At 38.5% G+C, this 19,082-nt stretch overlaps 1 protein-coding gene and 2 long non-coding RNA genes across 4 annotated transcripts in view; 2 read left to right on the top strand and 1 right to left on the bottom strand.

The window, feature by feature from the left end:
* LOC143103440 (uncharacterized) overlaps positions 1-19,082 on the bottom strand; it is a 74,770-nt gene that overhangs the window by 34,139 nt on the left and 21,549 nt on the right. The gene's annotated exons all lie outside the window — the stretch shown is intronic.
* Positions 8,857-10,762, top strand: LOC143103437 (uncharacterized). Its single transcript, XR_012982818.1, has 3 exons — positions 8,857-9,004; positions 10,301-10,409; positions 10,499-10,762. It is a non-coding gene; the product is annotated as an uncharacterized LOC143103437 (long non-coding RNA).
* Positions 10,891-11,261, top strand: LOC143103438 (uncharacterized). Its single transcript, XR_012982819.1, has 3 exons — positions 10,891-10,953; positions 11,046-11,142; positions 11,233-11,261. It is a non-coding gene; the product is annotated as an uncharacterized LOC143103438 (long non-coding RNA).

Below are 19,082 nucleotides of genomic sequence, written 5' to 3'. Positions count from 1 at the left end.
CGGGCCCAGACTCAGGGGCCCAATGTGTCAGGGGGCCCTGAAGCCCAAGCCTTTGCATGGAATCATTGCCTCAATATGAACACATCAGGATGTAGGCTATGAATCTGATTGAATTTAGTATTGGCCATCCCCAAAATGCTAGCCTGACGAGCCAGACCCACATTAAAATGTAAGGTCTGGGCACTCACCGTTCGCAGTGCTCAGTCCGAGGGGCGGGATAATCGGTTGTCTTTCAAATTCCCTCTGCACGCAATAGGACCGCACTGAGTCCCATGCGTTTTCCCACCAGCGGAGCTAGTTGGCTAGTTCAAACTTTTGCCATCTCAAAAAAAGCTTAACTCGTGTCACACTGTTGGCCAACAGCAATATCCATCTTCTTTGTTTTCAAGTAGCAGGGAATTCAAGCCAAACCGTTGCAACTCTGCCATCAATCATTATTTTATGCCCCCCTAACGACTCTATAGACGATTTGATTGGCCTGATAGAAGTTTAATTTTTCGAGCTCATAAGCCAACGGAGAGTTGCTAGACTAGCCCTGGAAGCAAATTTAATTTGCTGCCGCTAGGGTGTGTCTAGATTTCTAAGCTACCAAAATGCACCAGAATACAGGAAATCACATCAAACAAATTAAAAAAATTCTGGGGGAGGACCCCCAAACCCCCCTTCCACATATGCGACAATTAGTGGGGAGCCCTTAATACATGTGGGCCCAGGGGCCCGAAAGTTCATAATCTGTCCATGTCTGGTCCCTACACCTGAGAACCACTGATGTACGTTTTTTTACTGTACGGTATAATGCTGAATGAGCCAAACAAAAATTTCCGCAGCAAAATTTTGGTTGGCCCCACCAAATCTCACTCCAAGGTTTTTTGAAAAGTTGGCAGCCCTGTATTGGTGTGTTTAATTGAATTTGAGTAGCGGCTAATAGGATACGCAACCATTTAGCCTACATCTGAGATAGTTTGTAATTCCTGTAGAGCTCACCAAAATGATAGATATGATACAAGACACTTATCTGCTATAATCCAAGATAGATTTTCTTCGAGTTTTTGACCATTTATTTGACCAAATGACACGGGAAACATAATTCATTTCATCCACATATTCTTATGCACCAAGCACAACAACGCTACTTAGAAACCGTGAGAATCAAGCAAGCGTCATGGGCCGTCACGGCATTAAAGTGACAGGCACTCAATTCGACTTGCACAGCACCAATACAGTGTAATGACATGAAAGAGAAGTTAATGTAGTTTACACAGTGCTGTGTAAAAGTTAAGACACCCATGCTGAAATTGACTAAAGGGAGGAATAAAAAACATATTTTGCCTTTTGTCTTAATGCCTTAATTAAAAGAAAATAGGACATTAATTATTTTTTAATGTATCATGTAAATAAATAAATGTTATTATATATAAATGTCTTAACTTATGCACAGCATTGTATATTCTAAATAGCAATAGTTTGTACAGTGGCCTACAGTGTACAGTTGTACAATGGCTAATACTAATAATGTAAATGAAAAAGGTGAAAGAAAAACATGAATAATCCTGTAGTACTGCAATAATCATCCTTTGTAAATTCTTGTGTTGATGGTTACATGATAATTTGTAACTCAATCTGTCAATTTCTTTCACAAAATCCACCAGAAGTCACCATTTAAGGAGTTCAATTTTTTCTCTTTTCTTGGGGGGGGGGCTTCCTACGATCAACAGCAACAGCACCGCTGCTGGAAAAAATTCTAGGGGAAACACTGGATGGGGATCACAGATCAGCCAACGATTACATTGTTACAATGCAGTTATTTTACAACAGAACAAAGCAGTTTGGCACAGGAACTGCTACAAATCCACCTATAACAGTGAGCATCTGCAGCATGCTAATATTCGCTACTAGAAATCATGTGAAGCAGGCAGGACTCAGTGTCTTCAGAAAAGATGTGGTAGACCATCTTCTGAACCTGCAGCAACACCTGCAACTGCATCAAGTCCATCTAGAGGGACTTTGTACACTTGTTCAGCAGCAGCTGCTGCCAGCATAGATAAGTGCTTCTTCTGTCAGAAGCAGACAAGAGAGCGTCTTCATGAGGTGTCCTCTTTCAATGCAGGCAACCAACCAAAACTAAAAGTAATATTTTGAAGTCAATGACTTTTAACAGGTAGCCATTGTAAAGATGCTAGGATGGGGGAAATATGTTCATATTTTTGTGTGTGGGAGCAGCTGCATTTTGAATAAGCTGTAAGCTCTTTAGACACGTATTATTACAGCCAGCATAATAGCACTGCAATAGCATTGCAATAGTCTATCCTTGAGATGACAAAACATTAATTTCTCGACATCTGGTAAGGATAAGGACTTCCTTATCTTTGAAATGTTCCTTAAATGGTAAAATTAAGTTTTGGTGATCTGTTTTATGTGATTACTTAGTGCTAGGTCCTGGTCAATTATAACTCCCAGGTTTTTAACACTTGTGGATGAGGTCAGTGGAAGATCACTATATGTAGCCTGTGATGTGGATAGGATATCCCTCATCTTTTTAGAACCTAAAACCATGACTTCTGTTTTATCTGAGTTCAAAAGCAGGAAATTATTCGTCATCCATGTCTTTATATCTCTTATACATTTGTCAAGTTTGGCTAACGGGGTTAATTTATCAGGTTTTATGGAGAGGTATAGTTATGTAGTGCTGGGCGGTATACCGGTTCACACCGTATACCGGTGTATATTTTCGTTATGATATGAATTTTTAATATACCGCCATACCGGTGTATTTGATTACACAGCGTTTGGAACGCTGCGCCGCGCGACAGTGTTTCAGACGGGACTTTTTTCACACGCATGCATGGTGCCACTGCGAGGCATAGTGAGGGTAAACACAAAACACCTTAAGTTTTTCCCCTGAAGTATGACCCTTAACCCTCTAGGCGCCACAGTCGACAAGATGCGGTACTGAATAAAACGGCCGATTTAGTCAAATAGGGTGTCATATTTTGTTCGACCTCCACTCCACTAGATGGCAGACATGTCATACGTCATCCCCGAGTCGAAAAAAGGGCACTTTAAACAAAACTTTCACGCTACAGCTGCAGTGAATCAGTGCGTGAAATACCGGAGCTAGTGTGCGTGTGAGCCACTTTGTCAGATCGATATTGTCAACGTCAGCGAGTATTTGCATTAGATTATCGTCTAATGGCATCAAAAAAGTTTACCTGAAATGAAGTGTTGGGTCTTCTATTCGCGGACCCTGATTCTGAAGGGGAATATCTGCCTTCAGAAAATGACTGTGATTCGTTTAGTGAGGCTTCAGATGCGTCCCTGCCTTGCAATGATGCAGCTGGACAAAGTGAGAGTTTGCTCCATAGTTTAGCTTACACCAAGCACAAACGTTGAATCATTTGCCCAATGTCACTGGTGGGAATAATGTTTCACGGGTTCGGAGTGTTCATCGGGAAGTTAGCAGGGTGTTAGTGGTGTGGCGAATGAGGCTGGAGGTAGCCTAATGTCCATAGCGCTAGCTTCTGTCTTCTGAACGTGTGCCTCTCCACAATCGCGGCGACAGTAACGTGGTGGAGCCTTTGTCTAATGCCACTGGGTATGTTAGACGAGTTCGAAGTGCTCATAGGACAGTTAGGGGGGAACGTAGTGGCAGTGTGGGGAGTCGCAATGAGAATGACAGTAGGCCTAGTCCGAGCTGCGCAAATTCTCTCCACTCGGCGCGCGCGAGGCAGATCTGGCCATGCTGCTCGCCTCCTAACTTCCGTATCCATCCAACCTTCGGTCGTCAAATGTCTATGGGAAATAACATGGCGTTTTGAAAGATCGTACCTGTCAAACTCTGTAGGTGACAAAGTAGAAAAAGCTGCTGGGCAGATTAGCCTACACACTTCTGCCATCTAGTTTCCACTGGATTTTTTGATTTTCGGTGCCGTTTAAGTAGTATACGTCGGCACCGACAATCAAAAAATCCAGTGGAAACTAGTTGGCAGAAGTGTGTAGGCCAATCTGCCCACCAGCTTTTTGTACTTCGCTACCTACAGATGTTTTACCGGTATGATATTTCGAAACGCCATGTTATTTCCCATAGACAATCGACGCCAGGAAGTTGGATGGATACGGAAGTTACGGAGGCGGAACTTATTCTGAAGAGGTCTATTGACACCAGTGTTGGGAGTAATGCGTTACAAAGTAACGCGTTACTGTAATTCCACTACTTTTAGTGGTAACGAGCATGTAACGAAGTATTTTTGTAAATCCAGTAACGCAATTACAATTACTGAAATTTCAAAGAGTTCGTTACTTGCGTTACTCTGTTGATCTTGAATGAACGACTGCAGACAAGATGCACATTTGCTGCTTTGTCTCCCGACCTTAGCTGTGTTTCCAGCGATTGTGTTTCATGTTTAGATTGCAGATGCATTCTTTACAGTTAATAGGAGCCTCCTCACATTCCTCCTTATTTCGGATTTATGCTAAAACACACAAGAGTGCATTACGCTACAATTTAAATGGGCATCTTAAAAGCCTTTTCCCTTTTGTTTCCATCTCGTAAGCTACACTACAGTAAACGCATTGTTGTTTATCTCCGCTCTTTTTCGCCTATTGCGCAAAAGCCTCGTTATATCAATTTCTCATTCTTACAACATAGCCACGCCACAACACAAATAGGCTAGGGACATTCTAAAACGCTTAACGTGAAAAAGCTTAACGTGGCTTAAGGTAGGAAAACAACGATGAATCATCACCAAATTTCGCATGGCCATATGTTGTCATGAACACTTAAGTCTGTCAAAAAAACTAAACCGAAATCCAACGATTATAGAAGATATCTCACGTTAACGTTTTCTTCTTCATTGACGCCTATGGCGAGAAAAAGGCTTAACGTGATTCAATGTACCTAAACAACGCTCAGTGATCACCAAATTTCTCTCTCATATTGTTCATCATAACCACTTAAAACTATACAAATATCGAACCCAAAGTCCAATTATTATGGATGTTATCTAACATTAAGCATTTCTGCTTCATTAAGGCCTATTGAAAGGAAAAAGCTTAACGTGGATCAATATACCTAAACAACATTCAGCGATCACCAAATTTCTGTCATATATTGCTCCTCATAAGCACATGAAACTATCAAAAAATCGAAACCAAAGTCCAATTATTATGGACGTTATCTGACATTAAGCGTTTGCTGCTTCATTAAGGCCTATATTAAAAGAAAAAAGCTTAACGTGATTCAATGTAGGCTACATAAACAACGCTCAGTGATCACCAAATTTCTCTAAAAAAAATCGAACCCAAAGTTCAATTATTATGGACGTTATCTGACATTAAGCGTTGCTGCTTCATTGAGGCCTATAGGCCTATTAAAAGAAAAAAGCTTAACGTGAACCAATGTACCTAAACAACGCTCAGTGATCACCAAATGTCTCTCTTATATTGCTTATCATAACCACTTAAGACTGTAAAAAAAATCGAACCCAAAGTCCAATTATTATGGACGTTATCTGACATTAAGCGTTGCTGCTTCATTGAGGCCTATATTAAAAGAAAAAAGCTTAACGTGATTCAATGTATCTAAACAACGCTCAGTGATCACCCAATTTCTCTCATATATTGCTTATCATATCCACTTAAGACTGTAAAAAAATCGAACCCAAAGTCCAATTATTATGGACGTTATCTGACATTAAGCGTTGCTGCTTCATTGAGGCCTATAAGGAAAAAGCTTAACGTGGATCAATATACCTAAACAACGTTCAGCGATCACCAAATTTCTGTCATATATTGCTCCTCATAAGCACATGAAACTACCAAAAAATCGAAACCAAAGTCCAATTATTATGGACGTTATCTGACATTAAGTATTTCATAGGCCTGCTGGCTATAAGAAAAGGCTTAACGTGATTTAATGCACCTATACAACGATCAATGATCTCCGAATTTCTCTCTCATTTTGCTCCTAATAAGCACATAAAACTGTCAAAATATCAAACCCAAAGTCCAATTATTATGGACATTATTTGACAATAAGCGTTGCTGCTTCATTGAGGCCTATAAGGAAAAAGCTTAACGTGGATCAATATACCTAAACAACGTTCAGCGATCACCAAATTTCTCTCATATATTGCCCCTTATAAGGGCATGAAACTATCAAAAAGTCGAAACCAAAGTCCAATTATTATGGACGTTATCTGACATTAAGCGTTGCTGCTTCATTGAGGCCTATATTAAAAGAAAAAAGCTTAACGTGAACCAATGTACCTAAACAACGCTCAGTGATCACCAAATGTCTCTCTTATATTGCTTATCATAACCACTTAAGACTGTAAAAAAATCGAACCCAAAGTCCAATTATTATGGACGTTATCTGACATTAAGCATTTCTGCTTCATTAAGGCCTATTGAAAGGAAAAAGCTTAACGTGGATCAATATACCTAAACAACATTCAGCGATCACCAAATTTCTGTCATATATTGCTCCTCATAAGCACATGAAACTATCAAAAAATCGAAACCAAAGTCCAATTATTATGGACGTTATCTGACATTAAGCGTTTGCTGCTTCATTAAGGCCTATATTAAAAGAAAAAAGCTTAACGTGATTCAATGTAGGCTACATAAACAACGCTCAGTGATCACCAAATTTCTCTAAAAAAAATCGAACCCAAAGTTCAATTATTATGGACGTTATCTGACATTAAGCGTTGCTGCTTCATTGAGGCCTATAGGCCTATTAAAAGAAAAAAGCTTAACGTGAACCAATGTACCTAAACAACGCTCAGTGATCACCAAATGTCTCTCTTATATTGCTTATCATAACCACTTAAGACTGTAAAAAAAATCGAACCCAAAGTCCAATTATTATGGACGTTATCTGACATTAAGCGTTGCTGCTTCATTGAGGCCTATATTAAAAGAAAAAAGCTTAACGTGATTCAATGTATCTAAACAACGCTCAGTGATCACCCAATTTCTCTCATATATTGCTTATCATATCCACTTAAGACTGTAAAAAAATCGAACCCAAAGTCCAATTATTATGGACGTTATCTGACATTAAGCGTTGCTGCTTCATTGAGGCCTATAAGGAAAAAGCTTAACGTGGATCAATATACCTAAACAACGTTCAGCGATCACCAAATTTCTGTCATATATTGCTCCTCATAAGCACATGAAACTACCAAAAAATCGAAACCAAAGTCCAATTATTATGGACGTTATCTGACATTAAGTATTTCATAGGCCTGCTGGCTATAAGAAAAGGCTTAACGTGATTTAATGCACCTATACAACGATCAATGATCTCCGAATTTCTCTCTCATTTTGCTCCTAATAAGCACATAAAACTGTCAAAATATCAAACCCAAAGTCCAATTATTATGGACATTATTTGACAATAAGCGTTGCTGCTTCATTGAGGCCTATAAGGAAAAAGCTTAACGTGGATCAATATACCTAAACAACGTTCAGCGATCACCAAATTTCTCTCATATATTGCCCCTTATAAGGGCATGAAACTATCAAAAAGTCGAAACCAAAGTCCAATTATTATGGACGTTATCTGACATTAAGCGTTGCTGCTTCATTGAGGCCTATATTAAAAGAAAAAAGCTTAACGTGAACCAATGTACCTAAACAACGCTCAGTGATCACCAAATGTCTCTCTTATATTGCTTATCATAACCACTTAAGACTGTAAAAAAATCGAACCCAAAGTCCAATTATTATGGACGTTATCTGACATTAAGCGTTGCTGCTTCATTGAGGCCTATATTAAAAGAAAAAAGCTTAACGTGATTCAATGTACCTAAACAACGCTCAGTGATCACCCAATTTCTCTCATATATTGCTTATCATATCCACTTAAGACTGTAAAAAAATCGGACCCAAAGTCCAATTATTATGGACGTTATCTGACATTACCCCACTAACACAAAACGTTAAGGGAACGTTCGGGAACGTTAGTGTATGGTTCCCTAAAGGGTAGCTCGAACCAAACCAAAAACTAACGGTTAGGGAACGTTACCTAAGGGTTTCTTAACGTTCCTAAACGTTAAGGGAACCAACCAACCAAAACGTTTTCCTGTGGTTGCACAGTACCTTCACACAACGTTCCCGTTTAGTTGTTATTGGTTGTTTTTGGTTGTTCTGAGTGCACCCCCACGCCAGTAGGGGGAAGACGCCTGGTCTGCATTCAGAACCGATTGCAGTTTCACGTTGGATTAAACAAACAATAATACTTCGGTAAATAAAATATAAAATATTTTTATAATAGTTTTCTGCTATCACTAGAATACATTCAGAACATGTTTCATTTGTTCCTGTAGCCTACCATTACCATTTTACATTCACACATTTTACATTATTTGCATTCGAGGCTTCTGATTAGGTGGCAATGACGTCAATGGTAATGCGTCTCTATTCATTCCAATTCCATGCCGTGTTAAATGTGTTGGCATTGTGTGATTGATTGCGCCTCTATCAGCTTTAGAAACTGGAGACAATAACAGCTATAGTCGATACTAACACAAGCTCCATTTCAGTTTTTGAAGTAAGATACAAAATGTTTGCAGTCACTTGATTTAGATCCACTCAAATGATTGGTCTTATAAAATCTAAGTAAGGTAAACATCATATCAAGATAATATTTATTTTAGGCTAATATCAATTTTACTAAATAAAAAATATATACTTTTGTGCTTTTTTTTACGTATTAGGTGAACTTTAAACAAAAATCTATCAATAGAACACTTTTCACAACTAAGAAAATTCACTTCTTTCATTTCACAATTCACTTCAGTTCAATCAGACAGGCTCTCCCCAACACGTAGGCCTACCCCCACGCCAGTAGGGGGAAGACAGCGCCTCTGCTTTCAGGTGATCGATTGAAGTCTTGTCCTGACTTCCGTAAACGGGCTCTGTTTGAATTCCGTGATTCTTGAACGCCGCTGGAAGAAGTCTTGGAATGGATTACACTCGTCTTGAATTCGATTTCACGAAAGTAAGTGAAATATGTTACAGTTTCATGATGTAGGCCTAGTGGTTGTAATGCAAGAGTTTGAGGTTTAACCTTAAGTCCTTTCACTTGTAGGGCTTTGTTATATTCCGATTCTGCCAAGTTTGTAATTTACCAGAGCACATTGCTCGTTCGTCTTTGTTTGAGCTGTTCTCAACGTGTTATGTTTTGCAGCATTGTATGTTTTGTGTCATCGTGTTAACCTGCTCACGTTGATGTTACAAATAATAGCACTAGGCTACCGTTTCTTTTAATTAGTTTTAGTGTACAGTCAGTCCTTTTAGGCTAGTCACTCGGCAGCAGTGGTGTAGGCTAGTGGATATAGTCCTACTGTATGTAGCTGGATCTAGGCTACTGTGATGTAGGCTAGTTAGCTGTAGTGGGTAGGCTATACTGTGATCAACCCCAAATGTATCCTAGTCTATTTTAAGTGGGTATACTGAGATGGTGATGCTTTTTAAGTTGGTATAACCTACTGAACAGTCCTGCATATGTAGGCTACACTAGAGCCATAGAGATGGCTATAGATAATGTCAGAGAATGTCTAATAATCCTTAGAAGGGCTCTGATAATGTATAGGCTACAGTACACTGTCGGCGGCCATTTTGTAACACAGTTGATCGGATAGACGATTCAAGTGAATAGACCTCTGAATTTTGCCTTCAAAAAGCTGAGATCCGGTAGCCTATCTTGCAATTTTTGCTATGGGAAAATAACATGGGGAGAGAATTATTGCACTCTCCCGGGGACGAAGAAGTCTGAAATGCAGACATTTTGCTCAACACACGTTTGTCCTCTGCCTTCGAGTGGTAGGCTAACTGTGATCTTCAACAGGCCTACGTTAAGACAGCAACTTAGATTTTTGCTACCCCAGACCTAACTTGCAATGTAACTTGTCATAGGTAGTTAGGTTAAATTAACACCCTGATCTCCTTATAGGCAAAGATGGCAGTTTTGGTTCCTTTTTGTAGGCAAACTTCAGAGGTCTGTTGGGAAGCATACAGGAAGGGGCGGAATGTGTGTAGTAGGCTATACACAGCTGCCATACTGGCTTTACAAACTAAGCCCATGCATTTCTATGGATGCTGTGTCTCCCCATTAGAAATTCTCTGGGCTACAATACAAAAATCAAGTCAAAAGCTGGGCCAAATATCCAGTCAAGAAAATCTGGTTGTGTACAGATGACTGATTGCTACAATACTATCAATAATAGTTTTCTCTATATGGAAATACTGCTTTGCTCTACTACTGGCTCACAAAAACGTTGTTCTCTTAACGTAGATTCATACACCAAAGCTATGGAAAAATGTCAGCGGCTGATGGACACTTCTAGCATTGAGGCGGAAGAAGATGTGAGCGTCCACAAAAGGCAGTGCATGGTCACGTGATGGTAAGACCTCTTAAATACAGACTACATTATTTGCACAATTCAAATATTCTTTTTGCAATCAGTGCAGATTGTATGGTCTTTTATTTCAGATGAATCCGTTCCGCAAGCAAGAAAGCATTCCAGGATGGTGCGTGTGCCTGGAAGCCCTGTCTGTAAGTTAACATTTATACATGTATTATTTAAGAAAACCAGTTGAGTCATATTTCCTACCATGGAACTACTGACATTCATGTTTATTAACCTAGTGCATATCATGTTACTGTTCTGATGTATTTGTCTCTTCCTGCCTTTTATTAGGTCAGCAGATGTCACTGCCTCCACCACCTGCATGTGAGTTTTTCTTTTTAGCGATTGTTTAATGTAACAGCATAGGTTTATCTTTTGCAAATGTCATGTGCAAGAAACCTACCATAAATTAACTGACCAATATTCATATTTACTTTCTTTTTAGATGAGTCAACACCACACAGGCAACCAGCTCATTGCCCAGAGCTGGATGGGTCTATTATAACGCCTGCCACTTCATCTTGGGACCCAGTTGAAGGTACAGTGTCTTTGAATTTTCCATTTCCAAGTAAATACAATTTCATGACAAGGAACTTGAGAGTAAGTAACTTTTTTTGTTGTTGTAAACAGCACAAGTGACTCATCACACAGAGGGAGGTGGCTTGGCTGAGCTGCAGGAGAGGAGGAACAAAATGCCCTCCATCCAGGACTTGGGTGCCAGTTGAAGGTACAGCGGCTTTGAATTTTCCATTTCCAATTAAATGCAATTTCATGACAAGGGATTTGAGTGTAACTTAACTTTTTTGGTTGTAAATAGCAGAACACGTCGCACAGAGGGAGGTGACTCCTCGCATAGAGGGAGGTGACTCAGCCATCGAGATGGAAATGAGAGGTAAGAAGACTCGCTTAATTTGTTTACATATGTAATTTTATAATGTATAACAACTAACACTATCAACTTTTCCATAGCTGTGAGGACATCCATGGTCCGCATGGCACAGCGAATCGACTTGATTGAGGGCAAGATCGAGGAGGTGCTCAGCCTCTTAAGGGGCTCACAGTCACTTCCCTCTGGTCCGGTTGAAGACCTTTTGCTGTCCCCCTGCTCGACAGTCACCGAGCTGCAAGACTTGGACCAGAGTCTTGGTAACCAGGAGAGGAGGAACAAAATGGTAATTAAATGGCCATAGTCCTGCCCTTAAGATAAACACTATGTAATTGCATAAATTCAAATCATTATAACTGAACTGACTTACAATATGAGATTGTATAAGCTCTCCACTTTCTATATGTTGTTCTATATAATTTGTATTTCTATGTTTTACAGCTACTTTTCTTGGCGTCCCTTGGAGGGTTGACTCCAGGTGCTGCCATCCGTCGTATGCTACGGTGGGTGGCAACCAACAACGTTCTAAAGGAGTACAGCCTGCGGGGCAGGAAGGCCAAGAAATCCTTTCAGGACCTAACCCTCTGCAGGGTTTTAACAGGCAGGTGTTATTTTATTGTTCACATCAGTATTATGCTTAACTTGGCTGATAAGAAGTTTTAATTTGACTTAACTTTTCTCATTTGTTGATTTCTACTATAGCTGCGGCCCAGAAAAACTTCCCTGCGCTAAATGCTGCAGAGGCGGAGGACCTGATTGGGCTAGCACTGAAGTTTGCCCCACACAGACGGTAAATTGAAATTTGTTCATAACAATCAAAGGAATGGGAAAACTACTTTTTTTGTGATCAGAAAAAAAAGGGTTGTTAGTAAGGCACTTTGTCTTGTTTTTTTCAACATGTTCATTCTTAGTATGACATCAAACTTTTTTTTTTCTTTTTAGGCAAGCTGAGGACTGATCTTGTTGAGACTCGACTCGGACTTGAAGGACTGGAGCTCTATTTTTTTTTAATTATTTTTAAAGCTTTTGTATTTTTTTGTTGTTGTATTAAACCTTTTGTATTTTTCTTTAATTAAAGCTATAGTATTGTCTATCAAAGCTATAGTATTTTTTTGTATTACAGCAATTGTATTTTTTACACACAAAAACAACCACACACAGGAGCAGCTTCTTTCGCACTGTTATCACTCTGTGGATAAGTGGAGTCATCCCCACTTTGACCACACCTGCACATTACTTACTTTATCATTCCAATATACGTCTTGCACTCTACATTTGCACTATTACTTTGCACTCAACAGCCCACTCCATGTGTACTTGTATTGGTATTATGTCTTTGTATATTGTGTTGGTATCTGCCACAATGTATATTGTTGTCTATTGTACAGTGTGTCTATTTGTTGAATGTAGCACCTACCAAAGTCAAATGCCTTATGTTAATATACTTAGCTAACACTAAGTCTAATTTATATATATATATATATATATATATATATATATATATATATATATACAGTGAGGCCTTTTATATTGTTTTTTTTGTCTTTTGATAATTTTATATTAAAGTTATAAGTTCCATCGATTTTGCCTGTTCATTCTTTCCTGCTAATATATAATAATGCATTCCTGCTCGTGCTGTTTAAAGTAATTGGTATGCAAAGGTTGCAATGTTAGGGGAGGGTTTCCTAAAGGTTGCAATATTTAGGGAAGGGAACGTTCCCTAAATGTTAGGGAACGTTATGGGAACAGTTAGGGAACGTTAGGGGAAGGTTTTTTAAAGTTTGCAACGGTTGGGGAACGTTAGGGGAAGGTTCTCTAAAGTTTGCAACCTTTAGATAACGTTAGGGGAACGTTCAGGGAACGTTTTATATAACCAAGAACTAACGTTTCCGGAACGTTCAGCAAACTTTCCATGGGAACCAAAACTTGCTCAAAAACTAACCTTAGGGTAACGTTTGGGAACCAAAAACTAACGTTTCCGAAACCAAAAACTATGGTTCCCAGAACGTTTTGGAAACCATAAATTGTTAGCTGGGTAAGCGTTGCTGCTTCATTGAGGCCTATAAGGAAAAAGCTTAACGTGGATCAATATACCTAAACAACGTTCAGCGATCACCAAATTTCTGTCATATATTGCTCCTCATAAGCACATGAAACTACCAAAAAATCGAAACCAAAGTCCAATTATTATGGACGTTATCTGACATTAAGTATTTCATAGGCCTGCTGGCTATAAGAAAAGGCTTAACGTGATTTAATGCACCTATACAACGATCAATGATCTCCGAATTTCTCTCTCATTTTGCTCCTAATAAGCACATAAAACTGTCAAAATATCAAACCCAAAGTCCAATTATTATGGACGTTATCTGACATTAAGCGTTGCTGCTTCATTGAGGCCTATAAGGAAAAAGCTTAACGTGGATCAATATACCTAAACAACGTTCAGCGATCACCAAATTTCTGTCATATATTGCTTATCATATCCACTTAAGACTGTAAAAAAATCGAACCCAAAGTCCAATTATTATGGACGTTATCTGACATTAAGCGTTGCTGCTTCATTGAGGCCTATAAGGAAAAAGCTTAACGTGGATCAATATACCTAAACAACGTTCAGCGATCACCAAATTTCTCTCATATATTGCCCCTTATAAGCGCATGAAACTATCAAAAAGTCGAAACCAAAGTCCAATTATTATGGACATTATCTGACATTAAGCGTTGCTGCTTCATTGAGGCCTATATTAAAAGAAAAAAGCTTAACGTGAACCAATGTACCTAAACAACGCTCAGTGATCACCAAATTTCTCTCTTATATTGCTTATCATAACCACTTAAGACTGTAAAAAAAATCGAACCCAAAGTCCAATTATTATGGACGTTATCTGACTGGAGGAGTGACTTCACCAACGGCATTCAAGATGGGCGGAGCCAGCACTTAACACGACTCCGGGTGGAGCTACACTCGGCATAGGCTACTTCCTCTTAACTCTCAACTCCACTATTTAAGAAAACATTTTAAGATAAGCGAAATACACACATTATCCTACATAGATGTGGATCTTTCATCAAAGGCCTACTATCCATGACTGCTATTTTTATTTAGGTTATGTAGGAAATCATCTTTCATTTGATTTAGTACGTGTGACATAGAGAAAACGAACAACCTTCAGTAGGCACACAAAAAACGTCCGAAACGCCACTCTTCTTCATTGTGGCTGAATAGTTAGCCAGAGAATGTTATGAACAATGTTGACTTAGAGTGTGTATTTAGAATCTAATGGAGAATGGTTACTTGAAATGGCGTTTAGCCATTTAGAATGTTTGCATAGAATGCAGATTTAATGGTAACAGAGAATGCCTATGAAGAATGTGCATTGGGAACGTAATGGTTAAGTGCTTATGATGAGCTAGGCTTAGCCTATAGAAATTTGGTGATCACTGATTGTTGTTTAGGTACCCCGCTTTTTCCTTTCAATAGGACTCAATGAAGCAGAAACACTTAATGTCAGATGACGTCCATAATAATTGGACTTTGGGTCCGATTTTTTGATCGCTGTTTAGGTAGGCCTACATTGAATCACGTTAAGCTTTTTCCTTTTAATATAGGCCTCAATGAAGCAGGAACGCTTAATGTCAATTGGACTTTGGGTTCGATTTTTTGATAGTTTCATGTGCTTATTAGGAGCAAAATGAGAGAGAAATCCGGAGATCATTGATCGTTGTATAGGTACATTAAACCACGTTAAGCCTTTTCTTATAGCCAGCAGGCCAATACTTAATGTCAGATAACGTCCATAATAATTGGACATTGGGTTCGATATTTTTATAGTTTTAAGTGGTTATGATGACCAATATGAGAAAGAAATTGGGTGATCACTGAGCGTTGTTTAGGAACATTGAATAGCGTTAAGCTTTTTCCTTTCAATAGGCCTCAATGAAGCAGCAACGCTTAATGTCAGATAACGTCCATAATAATTGGACTTTGGGTTTGATATTTTGATAGTTTCATGTGCTTATGAGGAGCAATATATGAGAGAAATGTGGTGATCGCTGAACGTTGTTTAGGTATATTGATCCACGTTAAGCTTTTTCCTTTCAATAGGCCTCAATGAAGCAGCAACGCTTATGTCAGATAACGTCCATAATAATTGGACTTTGGGTTCGATATTTTTATAGTTTTAAGTGGTTATGATGAGCAATATGAGATAGAAATTTGGTGATCACTGAGCGTTGTTTAGGTACATTGAATCACGTTAAGCCTTTTTCTCGCCATGAAGCAGAAAAGCTTAATGTCAGATAACGCCCATAATAATTGGACTTTGGGTTTGACATTTTGACAGTTTTATGTGCTTATTAGGAGCAATATAAAAGAGAAATCTGGCGATCATTGATCGCTGTTTCGGTACATTGAATCACATTAAGCTTTTTCCTTATAGGCCTCAATGAAGCAGCAACTCTTAATGTCAGATAACGTCCATAATAATTGGACTTTGGGTTCGATTTTTTTTACAGTCTTAAGTGGTTATGATAAGCAATATAAAAGAGAAATGTGGTGATCACTGAGCGTTGTTTAGGTACATTGGTTCACGTTAAGCTTTTTTCTTTTAATATAGGCCTCAATGAAGCAGCAACGCTTAATGTCAGATAATGTCCATAATAATTGGACTTTGGTTTCGATTTTTTGATAGTTTCATGTGCTTATGAGGAGCAATATATGACAGAAATTTGGTGATCGCTGAACGTTGTTTAGGTATATTGATCCACGTTAAGCTTTTTCCTTTCAATAGGCCTCAATGAAGCAGCAACGCTTAATATCAGATAACGTCCATAATAATTGGACTTTGGGTCCGATTTTTTTACAGTCTTAAGTGGATATGATAAGCAATATATGAGAGAAATTGGGTGATCACTGAGCGTTGTTTAGGTACATTGAATCACGTTAAGCTTTTTTATTTTAATATAGGCCTCAATGAAGCAGCAACGCTTAATGTCAGATAACGTCCATAATAATTGGACTTTGGGTCCGATTTTTTTACAGTCTTAAGTGGATATGATAAGCAATATATGAGAGAAATTGGGTGATCACTGAGCGTTGTTTAGGTACATTGAATCACGTTAAGCTTTTTTATTTTAATATAGGCCTCAATGAAGCAGCAACGCTTAATGTCAGATAACGTCCATAATAATTGGACTTTGGGTCCGATTTTTTTACAGTCTTAAGTGGATATGATAAGCAATATATGAGAGAAATTGGGTGATCACTGAGCGTTGTTTAGGTACATTGAATCACGTTAAGCTTTTTTATTTTAATATAGGCCTCAATGAAGCAGCAACGCTTAATGTCAAATAATGTCCATAATAATTGGTCTTTGGGTTTGATATTTTGACAGTTGTATGTGCTTATTAGGAGCAAAATGAGAGAGAAATTCGGAGATCATTGATCGTTGTATAGGTACATTAAACCACGTTAAGCCTTTTCTTATAGCCAGCAGGCCTGTGAAATACTTAATGTCAGATAACGTCCATAATAATTGGACTTTGGGTTCGATTTTTTGATAGTTTCGTGTGCTTATGAGGAGCAATATATGAGAGAAATTTGGTGATCGCTGAACGTTGTTTAGGTATATTGATCCACGTTAAGCTTTTTCCTTTCAATAGGCCTCATGAAGCAGAAACGCTTAATGTCAGATGACGTCCATAATAATTGGACTTTGGGTCCGATTTTTTTACAGTCTTAAGTGGATATGATAAGCAATATATGAGAGAAATTTGGTGATCACTGGGCGTTGTTTAGGTACATTGAATCGAGTTAAGCTTTTTCCTTTCAATAGGCCTCAATGAAGCAGAAACGCTTAATGTTAGATAACGTCCATAATAATTGGACTTTGGGTTTGACACTTTGACAGTTTTATGTGCTTATTAGGAGCAATATGAAAGAGAAATTTGGTGATCATTGATCGTTGATTAGGTACATTAAACCACGTTAAGCCTTTTTCTCGCCATATGCGCCAATGAAGAAGAAAACGTTAATGTGAGATATCTTCTATAATCGTTGGATTTCGGTTTAGTTTTTTTGACAGACTTAAGTGTTCATGACAACATATGGTCATGCGAAATTTGGTGATGATTCATCGTTGTTTTCCTACCTTAAGCCACGTTAAGCTTTTTCACGTTAAGCGTTTTAGAATGTCCCATAGGCGACGGTAGCCTATATATAGCCTTGGCACAAGCAAGCACACGTTTAACTCGAGAGGAAAATGCAGATTTCACTTACCAGATAAAGAAACCTAACAGCCTACCGTACGTAACAGCGACTTGAGTTATTTGCACAGTAGGCTATGTTTACATCGGAATTGACGTCCATGGTGTTATGGATCCATTTGTCTGCGACGGAACATGCAACTTCTCTCTGGAACACCTTATCAGATGAAGAGTAACCTTCTGCATAGTGCGCGACAATCCCAAACTCTCGGATGCATTAGAACTTATTTCGGTAGGTCAGCACTTGTGCAGCGCAGGCTTTTCCCAAACTGGTGGTGCTTAAAATGCTATATAATAAAACTGTGTCCAAAGCAGGATGAGGATAACCTAAGGTTATGTGTGTGTGAGCAGACAATAACTGCTTTGAAAATAGGCCATTTAACATTGTTTCACATTACATCCCATTGAACAAATTCCATGTAGCCTACAGAAGGATTGCAATGATAATAATAACTTATTACTATATTGCAGAATTCAGTGTCAGTGCACCACCATGCATACTAGTAGAAGGCAAGCAGTAGGCAGTGTACTGTACATATCTATCAAACCACCTATGGTGAGGGTGGCACAAAACAAGGTCAGGGAGGCCATGCATTGTAGAATGTTTTGTGGTCGGAAAAAGTTTGAGAACTCATGCACAAGGCTATTGATTTGAAGGGCCGTTGAAACTACAATAAATAGGTCCAAAAATTAGGTTTATTGTGTGTGTGACTGTTCAGTACTGTTCATATTGACATTTTAAAAGCAGACTTAAAAGTAACTCAAAAGTTACTTTCTCTAGTAACTAATTACTTTTGATGTACAGTAATTGGTAACGTAATTAAATTACTTTTGAAAGAAGTAACTAGTAACTGTAACTAATTACTAATTTTCAGTAACTTGCCCAACACTGATTGACACATAGCTAGCCTAGTGGTCAACAGAAATGGGTCGTTGCGTGTTTTAGAATTTATGGCTGGATTTGAAGTTAAATGAAATAAAAAATTAGAGTCTTTGCCATACTGTGCAGTTTATTTTTTGTTCTAACCAAGTGCGCTAGGTCAAATGTATGCACTTTTGTGAGTGTTGTGATACAGCTTGTTCAGAAGTTAAAATGAGATAACATAAATATATGTTCAGTCATGTTAAGGACAGAAAAAATGAGATGTGAGTGAGACTGAATTCTACATACATTCATCCATCCATTCATGTTTTTTTATAGATAGTTTGGTAACACTTTACTTGACGGGTGAGTTCTTAACACATTCATAGCAGCTGTCATAAACTTCACATAAAGCATTCATGACTGTTTCATGAGACATGACTCAACATTCATACCAAACCTTTCATGAATGTGGAAGACAGAACGACAACAACTCGTCAAAATAAAAGTCCATCAATCGCAAAGCAGCATTGCCGTTTTTGTTCCAAACCTCTTACCTGACCATGTCACATCTGAGTCAATGGGCTAGTCCAGTGCCAAAAAGACAGAACATGGTCAAGCAAATAATTTTTGTTTCATAAAAATTTATTTG

The sequence above is a fragment of the Alosa pseudoharengus genome, unplaced genomic scaffold (assembly GCF_046254945.1).
Source record: "Alosa pseudoharengus isolate Yale_2024_CS ecotype anadromous, Long Island Sound unplaced genomic scaffold, YU_APseudo_1.1 YU_APseudo_1.1_scf_40, whole genome shotgun sequence".
Classification (NCBI taxonomy): domain Eukaryota; kingdom Metazoa; phylum Chordata; class Actinopteri; order Clupeiformes; family Clupeidae; genus Alosa; species Alosa pseudoharengus.
The sequence above is the reverse complement of the archived record's forward strand: the minus strand, read 5'-3'. Positions and strand labels throughout refer to the sequence as shown.